We start from the raw sequence: 27,862 nt of genomic DNA on the forward strand, positions 1-27,862 counted from the left end.
GGCATAATAACATGAACACAGCGCTGAGCAGATGAGGCTTTTGAAAACTTTTATATCCCTGAGTTTTCCTGAAACAGGAGGCCAGCTCTCCCCAGGACCTAGGAGACTCTTGACTTCTGGAAATAGCACACAGCAAAGTCCTCAGCAAGCGGGGGGGACACAGCACACAGCAAAGTCCCTTGACCTCACCCTCAGTAAGATCAGCAAACTGCAGGCCAGTCCCAGAGCACACAGCAAGGGCAGTACTTCTCCTCAGTTTCTTCAGTTGATCTTCTTGGGCAGAGGTTCCTCTTGATTGTAGAAGTAGTCTAATTTTGCTGGGGTTTCATCTCTTACTTTTAACCCCAAAAGTCTTTGTTCTCCGTGTGTGTGGGGTCCAGGATCCAGTCCCAACCAGATCTGGGTGCCCTCTGCCAGGGCATGTCTTCTTCCTTTGTGAGTGTGGGCCAGGGCCATCAGACGCACCGCAGGGATGGAGCCAGCATTGTGGGAGGCAGGCACAGCCCTATTCAGACCCAGGTGCTACACCTCCCCACAATCTACATGCAGATGGGCCTATTCCCTAGTGCTGACTCACCCAGTCTCCTGGAGCCACCCCCAGCCCCTTTCACTCACAAACCAGACAGTCAATACACAAACAGACAGAGGCAAATGGAAAAGTTGAACTGGAAAATAGCCACTTTCTAAAAGTGCTATTTTCAAACACAGAATTTAAAAACCATCTTTCCTTAAAGATGCGTTATCAAATTCTGAGTTCAGGGATACCAGACTTCAGCTTCCCATCTTGCTCCTATGGGGAGTTATACAGGTACACACGAGTCACAGCATTCCCCATTCTATCCTATGGACAAGATGGACGTTCAATAGTGAAAAATTAAATTGGCAGTATTTCACTATTAGGACATGTCACCCACACTAGTACATGTCCTACCTTTCACATAAACTGCACCCTGCCCAGGGGGGTACCTTGGGCCTACCATAGGGGTGTCCAATGTGTAAGAAAAGGGAAGGGTAAGGCTTGGCAAGTGTGTACACTGGCCACGACAACATGGCAGTTCATAGACCGCGCACAGGCACTGCGGTGGCAGGCCTGAGACACCATTTTAGGGCTACTCATGTGGGTGGCACAATCAGTGCTGCAGGCCCACTAGTAGCATTTGAATTACAAGCCCTGGCACACTCAGTGCACTTTACTAGGGACCTACTGGTATACCAAATATGACAATCATGGATTACCAATCACAATAACAATTTAACAGAGGGCATATGCACTTTAGCACTGATTAGCAGTGGTAAAGTGCCCAGAGTCCTATAGCCAACAACCACAGGTCAGGAAAAACAGAGGAGGAAGAAGCAAACGTTTGGGGATAACCCTGCAAAAAGGGCCATGAAGGATAATTTACCCTTCGGGCAACTCTTGAAACTCAGAATAAATTGCACTAACAGGGCTAGTTTTGATATATATGCAGAAGCCCCGAAGGGGAATCTTCTGAATAGAGGACACCCCAAAAGAATAATTAGGCAAGCTTACAAGATGGCAAAATATTATAATAGGGATAGCCTTTTTGAAACAAATACAAAAAAGCAGGAGAGTCAGCCGAGGATAATTTGTATAACGAAATTCTCATGTATGAGTAATAAATAAAAAATCTGATCAATAGGAATTGGTCCTTAGGTGAGGTAATGGAGGAAAGTGGAGAAAAACCCCTGTTTGCAGAGAGGACGAATAGAACAATCAGAAATATACTTGTCTGCACATACAGAAAACCTAAGAGGCTACAACAAAGAAGTATTATCAGTGGAAATAAAGTTACATGCAATGTGTTATGCTGTAGTTGTGGCAACTGTAGATCTATGATGACAGGCACGGATATAGAATTTAATGATTTGAAAAACCACATGAATACAATGATGAACTGTTGGAGAAAAAAACCATAACATACCTAACCATGTATCCCGGCAAGAAAGGGTATGTAGGTGAAACTCCTAGAGAGGCACGAGTGAGACTAAATGAACATAGATCAGCGATCAAAACTGAAAAGAAGAATTAACCTTTGATTGAGTCTTGGTTAGAATATAGACATAAAGAGAGTGATTTGAAATGGTGTATCTTGGAGAGTATAAACAAAACAGCAAGAGGGGGTGATATAAATAAAAAAATAATACAGTTTTATTTGAGTAAGTTTAGTACATATATATATGGCCTGTACAATTTAAAAGAATGGCAACTGCTATTAAGATAATAGAGGACACATATAGGTGGTAGCAAAACAGATGAGCTTGATAGAATGTTCCCCAAAAAACTATGTGGAGAAAACGAAGGTGTGGGCAGTTGTTTGAATCTTACTTTACATATAAATAATAGTGGAACGATTCTTCCCATTATATAGTAGACTCAGTAAGAATATATTGAATAGGGCTCATGTAATGGAGTCATACATTAATTATGAATTGTTTAGTCTCCCCTTCCATTCTGGCTTCATATTTTATAGTTTAAAAAAAATAATAATAGCATCAATAGAGAATTTGTGCACTCCATAGTACATAGATGGTTTTAAGCCTGACGCAAATATGGCCGCTAAAGCGAATTATATGTAAATAAATAGGTACAAGATGTGGGAAATAAATAAGTAAATATTTGTAGCATAATTGAGGTCCAATATAAATTAAATGCATTGCAATGGTGCAAGATTTGGGAAAGATTATATACATATAGAGGTATGATCTTTGAGAGATATAGAGTGACAAAGACCACCTTTGATTAGTACCAATAAAGGGACAAAAAGCCCTGTACGAATATGTCTATGACGATTTTTGACAAATCAGGGCACGGCATTCGAGATAGAGGAGGCTTATCACAATTTTTTTCTAGATACATAATGAATTGTTTCAGGGCCCAACAGGTCATTCTTTATAACATATTAATACTGGTTCTTTCATATTCTGAAGTACGGTGAATACCTTAGAAGAACTCCGTCTAGCAGAATTACTTGATATAATATTGGAATTAATTTTTACTTCTCCTGACACAGTATGTTCAATTTACGGATCAGTTGAAAGATCCTTTCATGGTGTGGAACTCTGGGACAAGTTCCAAAGACCTGGGATGCTACACTGCTCCAGGCTATAACCTTTTGAAATCTTTGTCCTCATCCAGGCCTGTTGACCCACACAATCGTGACAACAGTTTCATACAATTTAGCCTTGAAGAAATCACTTGTGTGACGAAACACGTGTCGGCTGTGTTCTGGACTACAAAACAAGATTTACAACAAATCTTTGACTCCTGTTCTCTAATTTTGGTGTTTTGCGCAATAATATGCATGGTGACAAATACCAGTGTTTTACTTTTATTGAGTGCTTTGGTACATTAGCTTTTCAAGAAACAGAAAGTGATACTCCACCCTAAACCATTGAGATAGTTAATCTATAGAGACTTTGGAATGTGAAAAAATCAGTTTTACATATCTAAAGTAATTTTGACCTGGCAACCCATCATGGATTGTGAGGAATCGCTATTATTCTGTGTTTTAAATTAATACAGTTATCCCATTTTTTTGCAGATATATAACTAGTGAGATCCCTACTATATATGACAGCGAAGGCTATGATATTTAATACAAGTCCATTTTGTTTCATGGTATGAAAAAATACATCACTAACTATATATGGAGCATTGAGAGGTCACTAATTATCAGTTATGAGCTCTTAGAACCCGGATAACAACACTGGATATGTAAAAAAGAAAGTAAGCACAATGACTCACGAGGGAACTGATCACGGAGTAACTCAGAGCCCTTTTGTTAAATAATGAGGAATGAGTTTTAGAGGAAGTAATGTTCAACTACTAGAGGTGAAAAGTGAATATAGGAGTGGGAACAAGGAAAGTCTGGTAAGAGAGTAAGTTTGAATAGTTCTGAGGGTATTGAAGAAGAGCCGGAATGATGAGAGTTACACACAGAGCTTTTTTAAGTAAACTTGCCTTTTATGATTGTATGTTTTAATATTGTTCTCTATCTTCTTAGAAACACTTATATCTTATAACACTTTGTCCTGAAGAAGGTGGGGTGAACCAATTAAATACCACCAAAACAAATACTGCATCAACAACTTGTGATGATAGCTGTTTTTCCTTGTATATTATGGCGTTCGTTAGCTCTGTGATTGTGTAAATCAGAGGAATTTCTTTTTATAAAATATTAGATTACTGTATAAGGGAGATATTTCATATTGATGTAATTTTGCATAAAATATTTGCAATGTTCATAGACAAACATTTAGTATTGATACAATATGGTATTATATTAAGGAAATACTGGATACAGTATATTTTTAATTCTGAGATTAGTTGTGGACTGATAATGGATTTATTATATTGAAGAAATTAGACATTCAGCAATCAGGACAGTAAGCATATTCTCCAATCCAAGATGGCTTTCCTGCCCTACCAGCTGGGGACTCTGGCTCTGTGTAATTCAATCATGTGGCCTCACCTGCTTTATTTTGTCATTTTTCACTAATAATTGGAATCTATTTGTAGTCTTCGGTGCCTACTTTGCCTCCAATATTTGTTTTTCCCAATGACTCCCCCATACTGGCCCGTTTGTTTCTAATCTCAAACTAGGTCCTGTCTTGCGCTCCTGAGAGGTCTGAAGGGTTAGTGAACAATGGCAAACTTTACCTAATGTGTGTAACTTGAAGGATAAGCACAAAGGGGGGTAATCCTAATGTCCTTTAATGTTTTGCCACCTTTGTGCCCAACCTCTTTTGCATTACCCTGTTTTCTGGGGTATTTTTGGTATTTATATGGGGAGACCTGGGAAGCAGGGTTCCTTCCTAATGCGTTCTTTTTGCAGGGCAGGGTTAATATTCACAGAGCTGCAACACCGGACTCGCTCTCACCCAGAATGTGCTTATTACTCAGCGCATACCTGTTTGTTTGTGCTTCAAAATTACTTTGATCTAAATATGTCCTTCTTACCTCTGGATGAGTTCTCCCTTTACCTTCCTTCCTTGCAGAGTATGTAAGGTGCTAGTGCATATTGTGCATAATACAATAAAACATATGTATTTGTGTATACACTATAGGCACTAATTACAGTTTTTGGTTTGTAAACTCCCCTTGTTGCACTGCAAAACCTTCATGTATAGTCAACACTTAGAATAGTTTGTTGTGGTGCAACATAATGCGTTTTGTCATGATTCACCTAGGCCAAAACCTTAAAGAATACAATATCTAAGTACCGTGGTCAGGATCTCAATAATTTGGGCATAAATCCTGTGTTTGTTATATTAGGAATGTCAGATTCACCTATTGGTTATTGGAGCTAAGATTGAAACATGATCTGAGGGTGTTGTTTAATCATTTTTTAATACCAGCCTCCTAATAAACCACATTTCCCCAAAAATGTAGCCACGGCGCATACTACTAACGGCCTTGTATCTGTTTGGAGGATGCACAATGCTTCTTGATGACAAAGGGTTCCCAATCGTCTACAGGCAGGGGCTAGCCATTTAAGTCTTGCAATTTCATATGATGGACATACAAAAAGGATATGTTTAGTCGTATCTTCGGTCTCAGAGCAGCAAGGACAGTGAGATGATGTAGCCAAAGAGCCCCGGTTCCATGATGCTTTGAACGATTTTAAGGGGAGACAGTCAAACCTAAAATGGATGTATAACTTTCTCTCTTGTAGGATAGTAATAAACTCCACTATCGCTGATACACACCAAGCAGCTTAAACTCTAAGCATGCTAACGTAAAGCGGCCTCCTTGTGTATGTGTGATGACTCTCTCTGCCACCCAGTTCCAATAATAAAGACTTAACCTACTCTCTACTAGGAAGAGAGCTGGAATCTGTCATTTTCTATAGATTCCCCAAGCCTATTACGGATAGCGATATCTGGATGTTGTTAAACTAGCAATTTTTTTTAATGTAATCAAGCTTAAGGACTTCATCAAGGGGGGCTGCATAGTGGATAAGCTTGGGTGTTTGTTTAAGACGGAGCCAAAAGAGAAGTGGGCGAAGCCTCGCCTTATCCACTATTGTAATTCTGCCCATGTCTAGCCTTAATGGAGTAAGTGGGGTGCTCTGGGGAAGGGAGCAAAGTGATCTTAAATTTTTTTTCAGTGCGAAGTAAGCTCTCCAGGTTGTCAAACCCCCAGATTTCTGCCCCATACAGGGCTGAGCCAACCACCTTCTGATCGTATATCTGGAGCGGGGCTGCAATCGGTCTAGTTTGTGATGCCCTGTGTTTTAGAATTAAGGCCCCAGTTGTTTTCCTCTGCTGCAGGTAACGCTTGGAGATGTGCAGTTTCCATGATAATTTCTCTGTAACAGTTACACCCAGATAATCGAAGGAATCCACCCTTTCCAGTGGGAGCCCACCCAGTAGGAGCTTCCCTCTAAATGATTTGTGCGGATTCATTAGCAAGAGTTTTGTCTTCGAGATCTTGACTTCCAGACCTCTCATTCCACAGAAAGACATAAAACAATCAAGTAGCAGTTGGAGACTATTGGGGTTTTCGAGACCAATAGCGTATCATCCGCAAACAGAAGGGTAGTTATGTTTACACTCCCCAAAGAGGGAGCATCTGCATGGACTTCCGCTGAATGTTTTACATCCCCATTTATAAAAAGCGAAAATAGGGTGGGAGCTAAAACACAGCCTTGTCTTACCCTTCTTACAACCTTTTTTTTTTTTTATATAACATTTTTATTCATAGGTTAAAGTTGTACATAGCATCACCACATCATGCAATCAACAGTTTAAGGACGTCTTGTAGAGGTCAATAATTGGAACAGGACATCATGCAATTCTCGTGGTTACTGTCACAGAGTCATGAATCACAACCATATCATAGTCAAGGCATCCATTGACAAACAGCCTATCTTAATCTGCATTCAGGCCTCCGCTAGGCGAGGCAGTAGTTCCAGAACACCCGCCTGCCCACCAGACCCCCCAATATACTGTGGATCCTTGCCACCCAGAGCATTCCCTCCATCCGCCCTGCGTTGCATGTTCATGTCTCAGCAACCGACACTGCCCTGCCACCGTGCTCCATTCCCGCCTCCGCCACCTCTTCCACTGCCGTTGGTTCCTCAGTGCTATGTGAGAGTAGGTAGTGTACCAGCGGCCCCCATATGTCTCTGGGTTGAGACTTGCGGGGCAGCCCTTCTTACAACCTTTATTGGATCCGACAATTGCCCCTGATCCCCCATCGTACTCTTGCATAGTTTCCCTCATGCAACCGTATTAGGAGTGCCAAGATGTCCTGTTGCAGAACCTGATCTTGAAGGACTTTCCAGAGTTTGGCCCTGGGGATAAGATCAAATGCTGACTTTATGTTGATGAAAGCTATATAAAGACTGCCCTGCTCTATTGTTACAGTCTTCCAGGCCAGTAGGGGGAAGCAAAAAACGTGGTCGATGGTGCCGATTTCCCTCCTGAACCCTGCGTGGTAGGGGGATAGTATAATATTTTCCTCCATCCAATCGGAAATTTGAGTAAGTAGGGCATGGGACGAAACCTAATCTAGGAAGCTAATTGGCCTGTAGTTGGAAGGCAGCGAGTGGTCCCCCTTCTTAAAGACCAGACTGACCTCTGCTCCTTGCCATGATGGAGGTATAGGGTCCCCGGCGGCAATTCCAGTTGCTAGAGACCGGATGTAGATAGACCAGTTTGTAATGTCAACTAGAAAGACATCTCCGGGTACTCCATCCGGACCTGAGGCTTTGTTTGTGAGTATAGATTTAATACTTTGGATGATGTCAGCTGAGGAAAATAAATCATTATCAGGCTGCGTAGTTGTATATTCCTTGGAGGTGCCTTCGATATCTGTCCTATCTGATCCTGAGTAGATTGCAGAGAAATGATCAAACCAAGACGTCTCTGTGATGTTATTGGTCGGTGGTCTGGGTCTATCAGCATCTCCCCTTGTTACAAGCGACCAGAATTGCTGGGAATCTTTCCTTAAACAGGCATCACAAATCTGTAACCATCGGTCCTCAACCCACTCCTTTTTTTTCTTCCCTCTGGGCTTTGTTGTACAATCTCCTAGATTGTCTTATGTTTGTTAAATTCTTGGTTTTAATCTCATTGGCCAAATATAGCTGTGCTTCCTTACACTTTTCGTTAAACCAAGAGTGCTGCGAGTTAATTAATGTCTTCTTACGAATGGATCTCGAGCAGATAAAATGGCAAGCTAGCTTTTTAAAAAAGGAGGTGTGAGTGTCTGTGACCACTGCAAGCTCTTCTTTTAAGTTTAAAAGAGAGTTTATTGAATGAGAATATGAAACATAACAGCAGTAAAATACAGCATGTAAATAAAGTACAATGTGAAAAATCTGTAAAGGAGAAAAAAAGAAAAAATAGAAGAGGGAAAAGAGGGAGGGGCAGAGAGAGAAAGGGAAGGGTATATCAGATATTATAACTGGTCTTACAGGTAAAATACAACAATTGAGTTACAGTAATTCTTATAATAGTAACATCTATTGTAAGTAAAATATTAAATAAGCCAAATAACAGATATTACAGCACGGAGGTTTGGGCACTTCTTCATTGCAAGGACTGTGCAAAGGCAAGGCTTGAGCGGATGCATTTAGAAAATTAGTAATAGATAACCGTAATAAATCTCATTTAATAGCAAGTGTGATTGGATGTACATAAGCCCTGTCTAATCTGTGGTTGTAACAAATTCCATACCACCAGGCTTGAAATGAAATATTTGAAGCATTTTTCCATGACTTAGTAATTTGTTGAAATGCTACAGATATAAGTAGATCAACAATGGAAAGGTTCGAATTGGAGGAGGACCATGCCTCTGAAATGCTACCTAAAAAGATATGAGTAAATGTAAAACGGATGTGAGTAAGAAAAATCTTGTTGATATGTTTCCATACATTAATCCAAAATTTGTGAATAGATGGTCAGGTAAATAGCATATGTTTAAGGTCTGCTACAAGGGCTGGGCAAGACCAACAGGTAGAGGGTGTGGAGGGATCTATATGATGCAATTTAGCTGGAGTGATTAAAAGTCTATTATATATGAAAAAAGGAGTTTGAGTAGTATTCGCCGCTCTAGAAGACTTCCTAATTTTAGTCCAAATTTTGTCCCATGTTAGGATACGAAAGATTCACCTAAATCAGATTCCCAGTTGCATTCCACTTTAGATTTATCACGAGTAGCAGAGGTATCACTTAATTTCTTAATAATTTGAGACGCATAAGAGGTGGTGCTTAAAAATGAGAGAGTAATAGGAGGAGATTTGATATGAGTAGAGTGAGATGTGAGAGCATTGAAGCAAGTTTGAGCTGTTGTAGTCAGTGCCATATATTTGGAAAATTAGGAACGAGGTAAAGAAAAGCGGGTCTGAATTACCGAGAAGGGAATACAAGAATCCTCATGAAAAAGTTGGTGATCCATTTAAGACCTAATTCTAGCCAATCCTTCCAAAAAAGGGATTTATTTTAATATGTTTATTATACCAAATTGGGGACTGAAGAAATCGGGTACGATCATCTAGGCCATCTAATGCGAGAGGATGAAAGATTCTACGTGAATTTTTAAGAATAGGAAGAGACAACCTTGTTGGAGTATGAGATAATGATACACATTCTTCAAAGGTGAAAGGATGAAAGAAAGAAGATTCAATTTCTACCCACAAAGTTTGGGAAGTAGGGTCAAGCTTATTCTCAGATAACAAAGAAGAGGAGTGCTTAAGAAAAAACGAAGTAAGATACACAGAGAAATCAGGAAAATTAACTCCACCCATATGTTTAGTTTGTTTAAGTTCAGAAAAAGACATTCTAGTTTTTTTATTTTGCCATAAAAATTTTGATAGGATATTGTAAAAAATGTTATAACACTACTTGGGGATGCTGACTGGGAGATTGGATAAGAAAAATTAAATTATTGGAACTAGCATCATTTTTATAGAATCTAATCTACCCCGCCAGGATAAAAATAAAGGGTGCCAACGTGTCGTGGAATTAGTCAGAGTTGATTGTAGGTTTTTTTAAATTTAATGCTAGAGTGTCTTTAATGGAGGGTGTAAACCATAAGCCTAAATATTTGATCTTAGTTGGGGTCCAGTGAAAAGAGGAAGTCAAAAAGTCGACATGAAAACAATGTTTGTTTAAAGGGAGGATTTCACATTTATCAACATTGAGTTTGTATTCTGAAACTAGGGCAAAATCTGAGACTTCTGATAGAAAGTTCGGTATAGAGGATTGAGGGTTAGTAATAAATAAAAGAATGTTGTCAGCATACGCTGAAAGTTTTAGATGTTTGTCACCATATGAAAAACCTGAGATATCTTTATTCAAACAAATGTTTGTTAAAAAGGGTTCTAATGCCAGAACAAATAAAAGTGGAGAAAGCTGACAACCTTGACGGACACCTCTGTAAAGAGGAAAGGAGGAAGACACAAGACCATTAGCAAGAATAAAGGACCAAGGAAAAGAATAGAGTAAAGAGATATAAGAAAGAAATTTGGGCCCAAAACCAAACCAAGCAAGAGTTGAAAAAATAAATTGGCAATTAACCTTATCTAACGTTTTCTCAGCATCTAAGGCAACAGCTGCTAATGAGTGCACAAGAGATTGAGATTTACTAAGAACATTGAAAAAGAGTCAGGTATTATCGGATAGGTGACGGCCTTTAATGAAACCACATTGTTCTTTGCGAATTAAGTGTGGTAAAATGTTATCTAAATGGAGAGCAAGAATTTTTGCAAATATCTTATAATCCAAATTAATTAAAGAAATATGTCTATAATTCTTACATAATGTATGATCCTTATTTTCTTTAGGGAGAAGACAAATCAAAGCTTCTTGAAAAGAACCTTCATATTTCTGAGATGCTATAATGGATGTAATTTGGGGATAAGGATATGAGAAAAATGTGTGTTAAATTCTATTGTAAAGCCATCTGGTCCGGGAGCTTTTCCTTTTTTAAGTGTATGAATAGCTTTAAGAATATCATTAGTTTGTATATCAGCTTCTAAGGAAGAGTAGCCTACATCTGGAGAGGAGGGTGGAGGAATGGAAGATAAATATTGTGAAATGTCAGACGATTGAGGGGGGCTTCAGGAATATAAAGATTTTGGTCGAAGTTAGTGAATTCTAATAAAATATCTTCATCTTTATGTACTGTAAGATTAGGTGAAGTTACAATAGATTTTAGTACATTCCGTTTTGATTTTAAGGTAATTGGCAAGAAGGTTGCCGGATTTATTTGTGCACTATAGTACTTAGCGCTGGACTTAAGTAAGTATAGCTTCGCAGATTCAGTGGAAAGTTTATTGAAAGACAGTTTGGCTTTAATGAGATCATTCAAAGCAGAATAACTCTTTCTTAAGTAATAAGAATGTTCCAATTGTTTAATTTGTGCATTAAGTAACTGTATGGAATGAGAGGATGCTCGACGTTTCTAGGCTACAAATGAAATAATGAAGTCTCTAGAGGCGGCTTTAAAGGCATCCCAAATAAGTTAAGGGGAGGATTGAGGAGATTTGTTTTCTGCAAAAAATAAGGTTGCAAAGTCAAGAAAAGCCAATGTAAATTGAGAGTCTAATAAAAGAGAGTTATTGAATCTCCATTTCCTAGTGCCTTTGTTGGGAGGAAGCAAGTCCAAACTCAAAGAAACTGGAGCATGATCAGAGATTAAAATAGAGCCTATGTGAGAGTGGGAAATGTGTTGGCTTAATGCTTTCTAAATAAAAAGATAATCTATCCGTGATTGAGAGGAATGGGCAGGTGAATAATACGTGTATTCTTGTAAGGTGGGATGACAGAGTCACCAGGAATCTACAGGAGATCTTTGAGAAATAGTGGAGGTGAATTGAGTGTGTATAGAAGAGGGGTAGAATCTAGAGTTAGATCTTCTATCTATAAAAGGGTCCATAATCATGTTACAATCACACCCCAAAATTAAATAATCATCTGTATATTGCATCAAAGAGGAAAGAATTTGGAGCCAGAACAATTTATCTTGGTTAGTGGGAGCATATATGTTAAAAATGGTTAAATCAATCTTGTTAACCAGTAAAGAGATTGCGACCCATCTACCTTCAGAGTCATTATCTTGATTTATGAGCTGGACATCCAGACGTTTATGACAGAGAATAGCAACACCATTGCGTTTCCCTGAACCTGGTGACGCAAAAACATGGCCTACCCATTGATGCCGTAATTTGGTTATCTCAGTATCTGTTATTTGAATTTCTTGTAATAAAGCAATATCGCCATTTACACTTGCAATATGTGATAAAACTCATTGATGTTTAAAGGGAGAGCCCAAACCTTTAGCATTCCATGATAAGATATTTAACAACATCTAAATATATACATTAATTCTGAAATTACATTAAGAACAGTTATGCATATAAATGAAAATAATTACATCATGTGACAAGTTATTAGTCTGAGGAATTACCATATAGAAATAGTAAATATGGAAAAAGAAAGAATATGGAGTAGGAGAAGAAGTAAAAATGAGATACAGGATGAGGTGACTTAAAAAGATAGAAGAATGACCAACGATTGAGGTGAAACAGGAGATTAGAGAAGGAAGGAGAGAAGAAGAAAAGATGAAACAGGAATAAAAGGGGGCAGAAGAAATATAGATAAGATAGATACAGTAGAGAGAGACATGAAAAAATAACAAAGAACATACCACGAAAATACACGGAGACATGGGGATGGTGGAACCACATAAGGAAAACAGCACGCCGAAGCAGGAAAACTCCAGGACGAAACGGAAAAGGGAGACACCATCCGAGCGGAAAAGGTGAGATCACATAATAATTATCAAGGAACACATTGAGCTGCACCTAAAAAGAAAAAGAAAAGAAAGAAGAAATGATTACAGGAAATGCAACAAATACAACATAGCGTGCATCAAGGGATATGAAGAACATATTTATAACAGAGACAACAAAGAGACCAAAAATTAAAAATAATCTCAAAACATCGAAGAACGATGAGCTTCCATGTTTTCATCCCTACAAGTGTCTAAGAAATGTTGTAGACGAGCCGGATCTTCATATGTGGTGGTTTTATTATTAAAAGTAACTTTCATAAGGCAAGGATAAAGCAAGCCATATCGAGCATTCAGGTTACGGAGAGCCGGTCTCATATCTAAGAATTTCTTCCGCCGGTCAGCAGTTGATTTTGCATAGTCCTGAGCAAAAAAGAGATTGTGTCCTTGCCAAGATATTTTCCCTTTACTTTTTGCAGCATGAATGACCTTAAGCAAGTCAGTATATTCTAAAAAATAGAGAATAACGCCTCTTGGTTTAATGCCGGAAGATGATGTTTTTGGAAGTTGACCCAAGCGATGTGCTCTTTGAATGTTTAATTTTGGAGAATCAGGAAGATCCAAAAGAGTTGGAAGAAATGTTTGAAAAAATGAGAGAGGGTCCGACCCTTCGATTCCCTCCACAAGACCATAAATGCGCAAATTATTACGCCTATTGCGGTTTTCAAAATTTTCAACTTGTTATTTTAGGTATGAGACTTCCAATTGTAGAGGTGGAATCTGGTTGGTAATTAGGGGTGGGCGGAATTTGCGAAAGCGACTTTCGCAAATTATCACGAAAATGTTTAAAATCTCCGCAAACACGCGGAAATATCGCGAAGATGCGGAAGTTTTTTTCCCGCCCGTTCGCGGTATTTTCTGCGTGTTCGCGGTTCGCCAACTTACCCATGCGGTTGCTTGCGGGCGCGGCCATCTTGTTTTCACTCTTCTCGCGGTGCATGATCGCGAGAAGAAAGACGTGATCGCGCGACGCATGACGTTACTGCGGGCGCGAACTGTCGCAAGACAGCGCAAATGGCTACCAACAATCCAACATCTCGTGGAGAACGCGACCGGATCGGGAAAACTTGCGGCGAATGCGGGGATTCAGGTAAGGTGATCGCGCGCGCGCGAGAATGTATTATTTTACAGCGCGAGCAAGAACCAAATTATCGCCAAGCTGCGGAATGCGGAAATTTTGACATTTTCGCGCTCTCCGCGGAACGCGAAAATGTCAAATTATCGCAATTTCCGCGAGCGGAACGGAAATTTAGCCCAGGCCTATTGGTAATAGCTTGGATAGTGACGTCGTAGAATTAGTTAGTGATGATGGGTCTTTTTTGACATGTTTGGAAGGAGCAGAAGTTAAAGTAGAGGTCATTTTAGATGGCTGTTTGTAATTGCTTCGAGGTGTGGGGGATGTCGTATTGTCTGAGTGAGGCTGACCAGATTCAGAGTCATCCATATTTTCTTGCAAGACACTAAAGGGGTTATGAGTAGCCATCGAGTTAGGGTCCATAGGGTTAGAACCATTGCGAGTCGAACATGTTTTGCCATAACACAGCTCACAATTAATTACAGTTCCTATGAGAAATCAAGGAGGTGGGCAGAATAATTCCCCTTGGTGCAGAAAATTCAAAGAAGAACTAAAATGGCTGACAATTTGGTCAACAATGAGTTCTGATATAAAAAAGAGGAGAAAGCACTTTAATGATGAGACATTTTTAGAAAAAGAGTCCCAAAATGTTGTGAGCAGAGCAGAACAAATGCCAAAAAAGAAGCAAAAACATTGCAGGCAACATGAGGCAAATAATTATGGGTTAGAGTGATGAGGAGAGCACTTCTGGTAACTTCTCGTAAAAAAACAAAATGGCGGCCGCATAGAAACGAGTGCGATCGAAAACGCACTGTAAAAAGGCAAGAAATGCACACCCTAGGTGACGAAAAGGGGCTCAACATGCAGCTCTGTGATTAATCTCCTCCTGCCAGTGCCTGAGCAGTTCAGGAATGCTGAAATGGCGCTCAGAGAAAATTCAGCCCTTCACGACGCTCCGGAGCTCCGCGCCAGAGCAGCCGTCTTCCCGGACTCCTAAGCCAGGCCCCCCTAACTGCAAGCTCTTCTTGCTGCTCGACTCTGTTTTGGAGCTTATTGATGTTTTCTCTGAGACTTTGTTTAAATGCTGCATGTTGGTGTGCATTGCTGCATGCACCCACTTTAGTGGTCTGTTGTCATTCGTGGGATATAGTTCCTTGGACGTGAGCATAGCGCCCAAACTAGTGTTGTTTTTGCTCTAGGGCGAAGTCACTGCAAGCTCAAGCGGGTTATGGATGCTGTCTATAGTTTTTTCCAACCACCATATCCTGCACTTCTGGCCTCAGTACATAGTCGATTTGGTTCGCAGTGGTGGTTCTGTTGAAGGTTTTGGCTCCCATCTTGTCAGAATTGGTGCGTCCATTGGCTGCCCAAAGCCCATCCTCAAGAGTTAGGGCCTGGAGCTGCAAAGCATTTTGAGTCCATCTTCTGATGGGTGGGAAATCAAGGGATGGAACGTGCCACTGTACCTCTATTGGGTCGCTGTAAGATGCATCTATCAGGTTCAGTGGCTCAAATGTAGTATTAAAAGCTCCTGCTATTATTATAGGTGATGACGACTCTCTCTCCTCAAGGATGTTTTCTAGTGCTTCTGGGTTGATGAGCTTGTGCCTTCCTTGATGCCACGAGCGTAGACGTTATAAATATCCATCGTCTTGCCATTTATGCCCCTGAGATTTATTGCAAGTATGTCGGGGCTATTGATCCTAATCTCTTTGATAGTACAAAGCAGGTCCATCTTGACCCATGTCATCAGACCCCCTGCAGGTCTACCTGGTCGACTAGTAACTGCCGGGTGGCACAGCGTGACATACCCAGGGAAAAAGATAGGTGCAGGCACCCAAGTTTCTTGTAGAATGCAGACATTGAATTGTTCAATGTATTAAATCAAGTGGGGGAGTGCCACCTTAGGTCTTATCCCAGCCACATTCCACGTTAGTATACGAAGTGTTGATATCAAATTATCTAATCCTAAAGAGACTGAGTAAGGGTGTTCCTCTCTTATACGGCAGGCCTGTGAAGATGGAGAATTTGCTTGCTGATATAGGCTTGCTATTATTGAAATTTCAGCAGTAGACTGCGGTGGGATAAAAGACTCAGAGCTGAGGATCTGCAACGTGAATGAAGAAGTGGTTGGTAGCTCTCCTATCATCGGTACTTCCGACACGAAATAATTGGTCTTTTCAAGGTAGCTGGAGGTCTTATGAAGTGAGATGTTAGGGCACATCAGTCAATCATTCAGGGACAAACATGAATCAGACACCATCAGGGCACCCGACCTTCTGTGTACATGTAACTGTGGTAAAATGAAGGGGTTACATTTCACCTGAATGTTAGTAGTTACAGGAGGAAAGGTTCTTGCCTCCACGGCTATAAGATTATGGACTAAGTCCTCATCTCTTAAGTGAAGTTCGATGGAATCCGTAAGGGAGGCACTATGAGACATTCTTTTTGCCCAGAGGATATTGTTACTGATTATTGACCTACACCCCCGTATTTTCCTGATCCAATGGATTGATTTATTGAGCAGTGAATGATGGTCCTCTTGTTTGCCTTTCGGTTGGACTTTAGGCACATTAATCATAAAGATACTCTTAGCGGAGCATTGATCCTGAGTCTGCCTTAAAATAAAATGACTTTTGTTCTCATCCTGCTTTGTTCTGGTGTAAGATATTTTTAAATTTTCTGTTGGACAACGAGTTGGAATAGACATTAAGGGGACTAGATTACTCATGGGCTTATCGACTTGGTAGAGAACTAATAGTAGGTTCAACTGTGTAAACTCTAGATTGCGCCTTATTCATGAGAAGCTTCACTTGGTTTGGAAGAACTAGGATAATTGATTTTAGTAAACTAACTTCTTCCCGGAGTTCAGCAACAGTATCGCTCTCTTCAGTTAGATGCTGTGCTTGGGAAACCACCCCCACCCATCTGATGCCTCATTTTGAGTATACATACGTACTACAGCTGGGCTTGGTGATGGGGTAGTCCTCACTGCCACTACCTGCCTTCCCATTGTTTATTCTGGCTGTTCTTGATGTAGCAAAAATCGACTTGACAGGGGAATATTAGCGCTGGTAGTGCTGTCAATCCTACCATTTGCTACTCTAGTGTCCACCCCTGCGGTGGCAGAGGGGAAAGCCCCTATCTCCCTAGAATGCGCCGTTGGGGAACATTGCATATTAGTATTTTGCCTAGGGGCTTTGGACACAGTACTCGGTGTAGCGCGCATGGTAAATGTAGACAGAATTCGCTTAGTTTTATCAGCGGAATTGGATTTCTTGCCAGATGATGGTGCTAGTTCTGTGCTGGAGTGCTGGTTAACTGGTGTAAATGGAGTAGTGGGAGGGCTGGTGGGTAAAGCTAAGATGGCATGACAATCTACCAATAAGTCGTCGATGCGATCCAGAACACAATTTTTTGCGGCCAACTTGCGTGCCATTTTGGCTTTACTAGCTTTCCTACGTCCCCACCCGGACATCCCACCCTCGTTGTTGTCATTCTCAATAGCTTTTCCTTTCCCCATGTCAGAAGATATCTATAAGATCAGAAATAAAGGCTCTTCAGCTACCCCAAAAACCCAAGTACCATAGAAAACAGCGAAGGTAAAAACAATAATCGTGACTATATGAGCTTTATCAACTAGGCTGGCCTTGTTATTCAGGTATTCAAGACCAATTATGTAAAATAGGACATTTAATCAGTGCATATGTTTCTAAGACTCACAGTTTCTGGCAGTAACAGTCCACAAGTCCCACACAGTTCCACTTTGATCATGTAAAACAGCGAGCCAAGAGAGGTGGACCTGCCCTGCCTCTTCATGGCAATGACGGGTAAGGACAGAGCCGCCCTTGGCCTGGGCTTTGCCCAGGTGCGGCCCGCGTGCGTCGTGCACAGCAGTGCCTCTCGCTGGAAGAGAAGTGCCTCCGGGAGCAAGGAACTGGTGTCAGTGCCGGTGCACCTGCTTAGGCTCACAGGAGTTATAGGCAGAGACCCCCGGGCTCGTGCGGCGTGTTGCTGGCAGTTACGAGGTCCCACGCAGCGGGGCCTCTTGCAGGAAGATAAGCTCCTCCGGGCTCAAGGAACTGGTGTCAGGGCTGGTGCGCCTGCTTAGGCTTATGGGAGTTGTAGGCAGAGACCGCCGGGCTCTTGCGCCGTGTTGCTGGCAGTTACGAGGTCCCCATGTTATTGTTTTTTCCCTTTCAGAGTCATAAGCAGAGGGTCTGCTTGTGATGAAACTCTGGAGTTGGTAGAGTCGGCTCATAAACAGTACCAGTAGGATCTTCTGACCTTCCGAAATCAATTACGACTATTGCGTATGGTTGGTCTGGAAAGTTTTTTCTTGATTGTTTATTTTGTTTATAAACACTTATTGAACAGAGTAACTAGAGAATTGGTCCTGACGAATGCCTTGAACATATAGTTATCACCTAGGGCAGAAACATGATGACCAAACAGGGTAGATATCTATAACCCTGTCTCACGTTGCTGTTTTTAATCTGTCCAGAAGGACGTGAAAATAAAGATTGGTTGTCTCTACTGAGATCGTTTTAAATTCACACACTATTTCCTTTATTTTGCACTCTGCCCCTCATTGAAACCTTTGAGGCATATACATTCACATGCTTTTTTGAGAACACTCCCGCTCCTTCCCTGTAGGGAAGTTGTAGCCCACCCTGGGTACCTTGCAGTCCCAGTGTGTTGGAGGAACCCTATGATGAAGCATGTCACCCTCGGGTGAGTGAGGGTTTACGTCCATATAATGGTTATGCCCACCATTACACTTGCTTTGCCTTTTTATTGTATTTAGTCATGCTGTCCTATACCTAGTGTGAGTTATGTTTATGTTTATTAGTGAACATGATGCAAATACCAGAATTGAACTCTCTTATACCCATTTATATTTTAAGAAAGTAAACTTCTCACAAATGAATATAGGGCTTGTTTAGAATTAGCAGATAGTGAACTCTGTCCCCTCTGCTGTATTGCCAGTGCTTAGGGCCTAAAGCAGTAATACAGTGGATGGGATCTCCGCCTCATTTTGACAGACTATTCTATCCACTGATCTCTAACGAAGGCCTGTAAAGTATGGTGGATCGGTAGTCATTCACAGAGCTGATGGGTATCCCTCCACCTTATTAGTACTTTAGTATCTACTGCATATGTAATAAAGCAGAGGGGATATAAGCCTTTACTTTCCAATTTCTAATTGATTTACTCTTGACACATGTAAGTGAACACATAAGGCGCATGGAAGTGAGCAAATACAGGGGCATATATATACAATGAATTGGCATAGGGAAGCACAACAATTCATTTTGCTGCGCTGCCCTACACCAATTCGAAGGGCAGAAATGCACTGTATTTGCAAGATATGGTGCATTCCTGTCCTTTCAGCCAGCGACAGTGCAATAATTGCAGCCATGCACCAGCGCAGGAACGCTTCCTCCATGGTGCAAGGGTGGGTGTGTTGTCTGCATGATTGTTTCTGTGCAGGTAGGGGCACCTTCTTGCACAAAAACAATCATGAGAGGCGTTTTCCTCGTTCTATGTGTGCTGCAGAATGCAGAACACGTGGATAGAGGAAAGAATGAGGTGAAATGTAAACATTTCTCCTCTTTACACCTACTCTGGGGAGATGTATGTTTATGCCACTGCCCCAGATTCACTCTATGTTGCAAATTTGGGGCAGTGTCAAATTCCATGGGTGTTGCATGGGAACACCTACAGCAACACCCATGGCACACCTTCTTGCCACAATGTAAGGCAATGCAGCAACTTGCACTGCGTGGGCTTGCACCTTCTCTACAAGGCTGTGAAAAGCTACTCAGGGTGGCTTTGCGTGGCCATGTAGATATAGGCCTGCATTGTGCACCACCGAAGCGTCAAAAAAATGATGCTCCGGTGGCACACGGGGCTTCTAAATATGCCCCACAGTGTACAATTATATATTCACAGTATACAGACTTTTGAAATATATTGTGATTACAGGCTTAACATTAAATGTAGTGTTTGCCATATAAAGCCCTGCAAGCAGTAAATAGCAATGGGAGACAATAGTTAGGTGACTATGTCTCATTGTTTCCTTATTTGTATAAAAATAATAGCCATAGCAGCTTCACAGCCATTACAGTCAATGATACACAGGCAGGATTTTTCAGACCTTGAACATGTGGTGAGATCGAAGTAATACGCCAATTACCAAAGAACAATAAAAGAGTACCTACAGAATATGTGTCACGCACATTGCTGTGCATTTTATAATTTGCCATAAAAAACGTCTTTTTTTATGTATTGGATGCTGATGCTGTTTCACGCCAACGCGGATTTGCAGCATTTTCAATTAGATCCTGTGTACAGTGGTTTAGAATGCAAGCAGTCTAAGCATGCAGTACATCTATTGAATGGATCGCTCAAAACAGCATGACTTCTAATTAAATATTAGCTTCATTTAGTGTAACAAAATGTACAACAACTTGCAATTAGCAGATAAAAGCAGAGGCGGCATCTTATATCGGGTTTCCCCACCCACACCATTAACGCCATGCTGTGCCACTGAACAGAACGAGATGACAAGAGTCAATTCGCAGTCTGTTTGTTTCAACGCTGTCGGCGCTAATTGAGGGAATGTTTCTTTCATTTTTGAGCGAACATTAGCGGGAGCAGAAGCCCTCACTCTTATTGTGAATTAACGTACGCAGGGAAATTTGGTTTGCGCACCTTCTTGCGCACATACTCAAGAGCGTTTTTTGTTTTTGTTGTTGTCATTTTCAGGTCTAATCAACAGTTTGTTCACATGCCCCCTCGCGTCATCGTCCCAGTGAAAGTTGTATCATTTGCTCGCAATTTAAGAATTTCACAAGTGTTTTGCCCCTATTGTCAAGTAGGCACAACAACTTCACAGCATGGGCAATAAAGGATGTCCTAAAGGTTTTACCAGGGCTGGCTTTAGCTCTGGTGGGGCCCTGTGCAACAATGTCTGTTGGCGCCCAACAAAGCCCACCTCCCTCATTACCACCCTTCCACAGTGCCCCTCAAGACTCCATAACTACTCTTTTCACAGATGCATTGAATTAGTTTTATAGCATCACTCACACCAGTGTAGGGTGTCAGGGCCGTTTGCATCACACATATTACACAGACACAATCAATCCAGTGGCATAGCTAGCCCTTTGGCCGCCCATGGTGGTCACTGAGTTTTCAGCCCTGGGGCGGCCGATTGAAGAGTAGGGCAGGGTTTGCCGCCCCGAGATGGCAGGTAAGAGCGGGGGGTAGGCCAATGCCCCAAAACACCTTCCGCCGGGTGCGGATCGCCCCCTTTGCTACGCCACTAAATCAAATACACGGGTGTATATCAGTGTATGGGAAACGTTACATAAGACAGACTGGGGACAAAATCATAACTCTCTAACACATACCATGCAGTTGTCATGCAGTTCTTAGATGACAGTTGATTGCTCGCTGTTCTACATTAGGATCTTAACTTATAAACTGTAAGTAACAATAGGATCTCTGACAAAAGCAGTAACCCACTGACTTACTTATATTATATGCTATTTGTGATGTCCATGGTACACATTCTTTGCAGCAGGCATGTTAACCCTCTGTGCTACCTTACGATGATCGTCTCTCTCTCTCCAGAAAGAACATTAATCACCTGAGTTAAGACATGTTTATTGTTGCCTGAAATTTGTTGGATGGAAAGAATGCAGCCGCAGCCGCTTTTGGGCAATGCAACTGTCGTAGATTTCATAGCGCAGATGGCTCCCTCCTGACCTTGGCACCCGGTGCGGTGGCACTGCACCGCCCAAAAGCCGACACTGGGTTTTACAGTCCCAACTTGTTAACAATGTAGTAACGGTGCTTTAGTTGGCAGTACATTTTTACAAACTCCTAAAATTGTTTTGTTACTCCCTACTATCGCCATGGGGAAAGTGTGTGTTGTAGGTGGCCGTTTGACTAGTGATTCAGTATGAGATGTATCAACATTTTGCACGCGAAATCCTGTTGCAAAACATTGACATGCATTTGCAATGCAATAGGTCTCGCATTTTGGGACCTTATAAGTATTTAGCCATGCAGCACATTATGTCAAGGCGCCAACGGGACTCGGGCATGCTGCACTTATGGCGGTTGTGCCGGTCCCTGTAGACAACGAATGGGTGGGGTGGGGTCGGGCGCAGTGTGACGGGGCCGACACCCGCCCCGCTCCTCGCCCTGAATGGGCATCATGGACTTGGCCCCGGAAGCACTCAAGTGCTTCTAGGGCGCAAAGGGGAAAATAAGTCCAGAAGCCGATTCGTCCGGTTTTCTCTGGGGGTGGCATAAAAGGTGCTGTGGAGTGGCTGAACGGTCTTTTCCTTTGCCGCTCCACAGCTGTATCCCCTGTGCAAGGCCATCTATGGGACAGAGACTTTCTCTCTTTTTTCTTTGTTGCAGGTACAGTGCGGGAGAATCAGTGGCCGATCAAAAAACAAGCAGGTGTGGTGTGGTCTCTCGCCACACTGGCTGAGTGAATACTCACCTGCCCCCATTATTGGTGTTGCAGTGGGGGCACCAGCTGCCTTTTTGAGGCGGACCCCGGGCTGCATCTAAGAGTATGGTGAAGGAGAAGGTTGGGTGATTTCCTGTTCTCTTCTTATTGTTATTGGAGCAGGGGAGTTGTTGGGCCAAGATTCAGGTAGCAGGTAGTTGTTTTATGGAACCACAGGGAGTGGGGGAACTGATTTATTTTGTGTAAAGTGGTGTGGAGTTTTTTCTTTTGCATTTGGTACCTTATAAGTATTTAGCCATGCAGCACATTATCCTGCGTGCTACAACATGTACTGTTACTTTATGTGCCACTGGTGAACAGCCAGGCTGTGGCTAGGAGAAGTGAAGCCTTTGGGCTCTGAGCGGGACAACAATGCCGTTAATATTGCCTTAACTGTTCCGTTCTATGATAGTACTTGTCACGTTCCATGATTGCTTCTGTCTGTAAAGCCTGTAGGTGCTCAATTATGTGTCGGCAGAATTTCAATGGAACATTTTTAGTTAAAAGTGATTGACGGGACACTCAGACAAAAGAAGACTGTCTGCACTGCCAAATACTAAGATCAGCAGCAGAATAATGATAAAATGTTGATTGCACCTGGTCAGAGGGGATACACAGAAATGAGCACAGATTTTAACTTGTGACATCCTCAATCATAGAATCAAGACCCCATATCATTGTTCGGACCTTCTGTACCGCATATCAATTTCAAATTCATGCATGGCAATGGCTGCTTCATTTTCCAGTATTGCTCGTCCAAGAAGATCGTGGCTACATGGACCACTAGTTTCACTATCTTGAGAACTTTCATTACTAATTTCAGCTGTAATAGTCTTTTTCTGTTCAACTTCATCATTCTACATTTTTAAATATATAGCAAAAAATGTACATGCAACTCTACTTTTACATGTATTACAAGAATCTTCGCAACAGTCAAATTCTCCAAATAATTCACTTTCACTGCACCATGAATTAAACAGTTGCAGAAGTGCTAAATAGTAAAATTCTACCTTATCTAAACTCTCACAACTAACTTTATTGTGGTTTATGAGATTACTCTTTGCATGTTTTACTAAACAACCATGACATCCAACTACTGCATATTTTCCTTCTTTTACATTCTCTTTAACATTTCAAGCTGTAATGTTGAAGTACTTCATACAGAAATAGCTGTTCCAGATGTTGACTCCTTTTCGGTTAGTACGTGTCCAACATATTAGTTTTAAGATTGTCTGTACTGTCTGCTTCATTTACTGCTAATTCTTCAATTTCTTCAAATCATTTCAAGACTCCATTTCGTTTGCAGGCAAGACCTAAAGTTCAATTATCGTCTTGGTTCGTTTATATTGATTTATTTATTATGTTTATTTTTATTTTTATAATTAGCATGATGCGGTCGTGGTGAACTTTTGACCATCTTAAGATGGTGCCCGTTATGATATAAGTGAGTAGACCATTATCGAACTACCACATATAGTTCTTCCCCCCTTTCACCTTCCATGACTGAAATCACGTGATCGGACACGAGTATTTAATGGTGTTTTCAAACGCCGGTTTCTCGATGAGAGGCGTGCACCATACGACGTTCGTAAAAACGCGAATACAGAGCTATTGAGGTAAGAACTAGTTAGCCTTAATTATAACTTCTGGGTCTTCGATAGAATACATCGGGGATTATCAGATTAGAATATTGGTTGATATAAAATATACTTTCTTCGCTGTTTCTAATAGAAACGATATCGATATATTTTCTGCCCCTAAATATACACCGGCAGAGATAGTCTATATGTTGTGATTCTCCTCTTTATTCTATTAAAGGACTTAAAAGTGGGACTATATTTGACCCCAATGACATATCTAGTGCTGCTATTACGATAATGGGGATTGTCTAAGCAAGGAGTCGCTTACTACCTTAAATAATGCTGGGTGTTTGTCTGGCACTATTACAAAATAGGCAGTTTGCCGCTTTAGTTTCAATATGGCCTCTTCAATATTTTGAATAGCGGTTATGCTATAAATTCGTCCCATCTGACTATATTAATTTAAGTCTTATATTTTTTTAATTTACTTTATTAATTTTATTTTTAGCCTAATCCATTATTCTGAGTGGAACAGAAACTCACCCTCCTGTCTAATAAGACGTCTTTTCAGATGACGTACGGCCACTCTAACTAATTAGTGTGAAAGTTTTTTAAACTGAGGGTTAGTGGCTGTGACAAAGTTTAAATGCATCTATTACTTAATATCCACATCCTTAATGTGACATATTTTGGATTTATCGTTTATCTATATAGACCGTGTCACTCTTGAAGAGCAATTGAATAATACGATTCCCTATATGGAGTGAGGCTCCACCTGATCATTTTAAGGTGAGAGACCACAGAGAGACCAGCCTCTTGAATACACTGTTGATGTAACAATGGAGTAGGTTTGTTGAACAATGAAGTAATTGAGACACTTTCTCTCTCGTTCTTAAATGAAGATAGATAGACATATATCATCTTTACAACAATGGCTGCCCTCTATCCCAGAAGCCATCTGCCAGTGATTTTTATTGCGACATGATTAGAGGTACCTACACTATTATGATTGCTTAACATAATGGGAGTTATGGTTAGTGATGGAGAAACCTTATAAAATTATACTGGTTCTCTATATAGGAAATATTTATAAATAAGTTATGTCGTATGATGAGTAGTCTCTCTGATTAATTGTGCCAGTATGACAGTGTGACGATTGAGGGATTACCTTTCTCTAATTAGAGTGTTCCCAATGGGATGGTGGAAACTCTAGGTTATGATACAGGGAGTCATGTTGATATCAGCTTTGCATTGTTTAAATAGTGATGCCTCAATCTATTGGAATGTTAAGATAAAATGTGTACATATACTATCTTTGTATTATTTTTCTGTTTTTAATGTTTATATTATGTTTTATGTTTAGGAATGATTACTAAATCTATTTAACAGAGGACAAATATTGCCAGTCCTGAGGAAGGTGGTTCTTATTATCTTAAACCACCGAAACGCGCCGACGCATATGCTCTTGGGTTCAATTTATTTTGGGACAGAACCTTAAGAAACTAGGGTGAAGTGTTACCAGTTTGTTTCTGTCTACCAAAGCTACAAATTTACACTGTTGAGACACAATTTTGGTGTCTGTTATAGTCCCTCCTATTGTATAAATGTCAAAATGTTTAACTGTCATTCCTGTATGAGATAAGATTCATATTTTTTTATTGTTTCAATGTTTTACTTTTGGTTTATGCCTATTGACTTGTGATAACTGGTTTTTATAACTGTTCTGTTTGATCCATTACTATAATGGGACTTTTAATATGCCAATAAACTTATATTGATGCTTTTTAACTAATGCAAATCTTCCTACTGGTAACTTTCCAACATTTCATCTGGAGCGGTTATAATTGAGTGTGATAGCGTGCAATTGGCTGAATGGAATAAGTGGATTTTATATGGTGTAATTCTCTATACTAGTCCAAAGAGAAAAATCTTTTTAACTACATAAGACCTAAACTTACCCAAATGATTCCTCGTGACTTTGAATTTAAACTTGAAGAGCACAATCAGTCTAAACATCAATACAATTCAATTTCTCCGTGGGAAAGCATTTTCAAAGTAAAGCTGTACAATTCTTTACTAAGGCTTTTCTCTGGTGTAATTTCTTCCCACAGTTCTTTCATCTCTAATTTTTCTGATTTCGTTAAGTACGATGTAACGTAACATGCAACAGCAATTGAGTTATCTGCAACATACTGAATGTCCATGTTCGCATTCCACATTTTTAAAATGACTGGATTGTAATCATTGATATACTTTGACACTTCTCTTCTTTTTAACTTGTAGTTATTCTTTTGAGATTTCCAAGTTATTGTGTGCCTTACAGAAGAAAAAAAATTATTTACTCTTCCTTTACAAATGACTGGACAGGAGAAACCAAACTGACATCGGCTGTTAAATTTTCCTTTAAAGTTGTAGTTTCTTCTGCAATACTTTCAACAACTGTGACTTTGGAAACATAAACCTTGATATCTCAAGCTTCTATCTCCTTCTTCTCTTGGTATCTCACATGTCACATACTATTCAATGAAAGACAATACTGTTTCATCAGAATCAATTCCAAATTTAGGTTCATCCTTGATCCATAGTAGCATATGTATATGAGGTGCACCTCTTGCTTGATACTCCTTTCTCCAAAAGAAATTGGTAACCTCTCCAAGAGCTTTATTCTTTGTATTGCAGATAAAAGACATTATAGGTTGAAACCTAACATTACAATATCTGCCCACATATACAGGATCCAATGAAACCAGTTCACCACGAGTCTTTATTTCAACATTTTTTATATTGGAATTCGCTTCTCATGGAAAGTCAAGCAAATCTTCCCATGCATACTCTGCACAGCTAAGTGAGACAAACCATGTTCTTGTACCTACGTTCCGTAACATACACTTGAGTTCTTCATGACGACAATACCAATACTAATTTGTTCCACGTTGACATGCCATCAAATTGATTAAGTGTCCTTCTAAATTTTCATCTCTTTGTTGAAGTTTCTCCACAAATTCTTTTGCAGAAAGAACTTATTGATGAACTTTAGTTTTAAGTATGTGTTTCGCTGCATACGACAAAGAAGACAGATCACTTTCAAACAAAAAAGTTAAATATGTATAAAATGCACTGTCGAAATACAGGATTTTAAGAATATAATCTGAAATTTTAAGTGGTCAAATATAGAAAGTGGACAAGTCAAGGACTAAAGATATTTGATACTTGATGTTGCTGATCGCGAACAAGGAAAAAGTCTCACCGGGATGTCATTTTGCTTGCTCGCGGTCGCCAACTTGACGTTGAGGACCGCGAGCAAGCAAAAAATGACCGCAGCACTACGCAACACTACGCTACGCGTGTTCGCACTGTGCTACGTGCAGTTCGCATAGTGCGAAGTAGCGCGAACTTCGCAAACTACTCGAGCGTAGCGTAGCGTAGTGCTTTGCCCAGGCTTAATGCCCATACTTCTCAGTATATGTTCTTATGTGACTTAGATCTAGTCCTTGTAACAACTTAACGTTCTGTTTAATACTTTCTCTTCAAAATCACAATGAATAACTTCTGTTTTAAATTGAAAGCACTATCCACTATACGTTCAATACGCTGTTTCTCTTTCAATTAAAAAATATTCCTTTTATATTTGAAGCATTCTTTCATTGAATTCTGAATCACTCGAGATCGAAAAAGTCTCTGACGATTTTCATGAAACTCCTTTTGTCTCCCAGTAACAGATACTATTTCTTTATCATCTTTCCTTTTCCTGGTATTTGAAATTGAACTCTGCTTCACCTTACTTGAAAAATTCCTATTTTTCCTCTTGTGTGATCCTTTTTTCATCTTGTACTTATAGTAGAACAAAGTTGTTC

Source organism: Triturus cristatus, chromosome 4_2 (assembly GCF_964204655.1).
Source record: "Triturus cristatus chromosome 4_2, aTriCri1.1, whole genome shotgun sequence".
In the NCBI taxonomy this organism is placed as follows: Eukaryota; Metazoa; Chordata; class Amphibia; order Caudata; family Salamandridae; genus Triturus; species Triturus cristatus.